Source organism: Camelus ferus, chromosome 9 (assembly GCF_009834535.1).
Source record: "Camelus ferus isolate YT-003-E chromosome 9, BCGSAC_Cfer_1.0, whole genome shotgun sequence".
Lineage (NCBI taxonomy): Eukaryota > Metazoa > Chordata > Mammalia > Artiodactyla > Camelidae > Camelus > Camelus ferus.
In genome coordinates this window covers 29,153,427-29,155,727 of record NC_045704.1, presented here as the reverse complement: position 1 = coordinate 29,155,727, position 2,301 = coordinate 29,153,427, and the positions used below count along the sequence as shown (strand labels likewise).

Genomic DNA, 2,301 nt, shown 5'->3' with positions numbered 1-2,301 from the left:
TTCAAACAGCCTGCAAAATAACTGGCCCGTACTCTTCAAAAATGACATGGTCATGCAGGACAAGAAAAGGCTGAGGAACTGTCACAGATTACAAAGCTGGAGGAGACATGGTGAGTATACGCCATGGGATGGTCCTGGACTGGACTCTGGAACAGAGAAAGGAAGTCTGTAGTTTAGTTAATAGTATTACATCCATGTTAATTGATTAGTTTTTGTTTATTTGTTTGTTTTTGTTTTGTTTGTTGCAAAAAGCTTTATTGTTTCCATTTGGTCCAAAGCTTGGGAGAGGGTTCCAGGACGGTTAAAAATCTGTCTAGTGACAGCAGGGAGAGGCTTTAGGCAAAAGTCCTAACACCAGGGGGGCTCCACAAAGGCCACTGGGTTGCAGAGGCTCCTAGTTGTGCTTGAGGGTGGGCCTTTCCAAGAGGTACTCGCCCAGCCCAGCCTGGGGACCATCCAGCCTGCGGAGGTGAGTCAGGTGATTGCCCATCTTTATGATGAGTTTCACCTCCTCATCCAGGGAGTGGTTCTCCAGGAAGTCACAGAGATGTGAGTCTGCGTGGGCAGAGCCCAGGGTATGCAGATCCAAAAGGGCCTGGTTTAGGTTCTTCTCCATGACAGTGGCAGCTTCCATAGCATCCTGGTTTTTACCCGACTCATCTCGAGATGGCACCTGCATGTCCTGGAAGAGAGCACAGCCGCTGCGCTGGTTTCACATTTTCAAGAGACGCTAGGTGTCCTCAAGCTTCTCCAAGCGCTCCAGAGCCACATTGTCGCGGTGGAAATAGAAGCCCAGAGACAGGTAGGTGTCAGAATCCTGCAGAAGTATGTTGACATGCAGTTGACGGTGGTGGAATAATTCTGACAAATCTGGGAGCTCACGGCAGGTGGGTAATAAGGAGTTAAGCTCAAAAAATCGTGTTGGCTGGTCCCAGAGGCTGAGGATAGCAGAGTGGCTGGTTCTGAAGGTTGCAATTAGAAAAAAGTTGAGGGTGGTCAGAGGCTGGAGCAAGGGGCGTCCCTGGGTCTGTTCCAGCCAAACAGTGTTGAAGCAACAGACAGATCCACGGGATCGCCGAACACACTGCCAGTTTCTTAGTTTTGATTACTGTACTGTGGTTATGTAAGACATTAATATTAGTTGAGGCTGGATGAAAGGTATATGAAAACTTTGTGCTATCTTTGAATTCTTCTCTAAATCTAAAATTATTTAAAATTAAAAAAATTAAATGCATGGTTGTGTATATACACATGGTTATACATATGTGTGTATATACATACATCATTTATACCACAAGTTATAGTAGAAATCAAGTTAGCACATCCTCAGTGCTTTCCTTTCTACCCACACTTCAGCACAGGAGCAGAGGAATGACTGTCTACACGCACCTTCCTCACTCTCTATATTCTCAGGTTTGGCCTCTCTGGGCCTCAGTGACTCCATCTGTAAAGTGGGAGGTTAGGTTGTGGATCTGTAAGTCCTTCTCAGATTGAGATATCAAACTCTGAGGATGCTGTCCTCATTTGTTGGATGATAATCGTATCTCAAGCCACTGAGGCCAACTTAACACTTGTTCTGCTTCCTGCATGGTAGGATCGCAGAGTAGGAGACAGTCCTAACAACTATAAAAACAGCTAACTCTTTGCTGTGTGCTGGGCACTATTCTGAGCCCTGACTAAACCCTCAGCACAACTATCGGTATCAGCATCCCCTCTTTACAGATGAGAAAGCTGAGGCCCTGAGAGGTGAAGGGTGCTGCTCGGGGGTATGCTGCTCAGGAGGGGCACAGCACTTGAGCTCTGTATGATCCTACAAGTGGTCCCATGCTGGAAGGAGCAGGATGGAGGCCCTGGAGATGTTGATGAAGCCCGGATAAAGGCAGGGACAGAGCCTGCCTCCTCTCCCCAATTGGGAACAGTGCTGCTGGCTGGTGCCTGCCCCTCTGTACCCAGGCCCCCCAGGGGCCACGTTCTCAGCCCCAGGCCCAGGTCCTGGCACAGGAAATTGGGGGAGGGAACACTTTAGTGACTTGCTGACTCCAGAATCGATTTCCTTTCAGCTGCCTCCCCGGGAACAAGGGGACTATCTCTCTCTCTACCTCCTCTCTAACTCCTCCCAGCCCGGCTCTTTATGGATGGTGTGGGCTCACGGGTGCCTGTATTTCACTTATTTTGTTTCCTCTATTGGTTTTACAAAATTTACCAAGTGGTAAATACTCATCATAAAAATATTCAAAGAGCACAGACATATAATGGAAGAAGTGAAGCACCCACTTCCTCCTTCCCCCAGGCCTCCGTAGC

The 2,301-nt window shown here is 48.1% G+C and overlaps 1 pseudogene; it reads right to left on the bottom strand.

Annotated features, from left to right (window-relative positions):
* Positions 1 to 394: 394 nt before the first annotated feature.
* LOC116666084 lies at positions 395 to 1,444 on the bottom strand (annotated as a pseudogene).
* Positions 1,445 to 2,301: the final 857 nt, after the last annotated feature.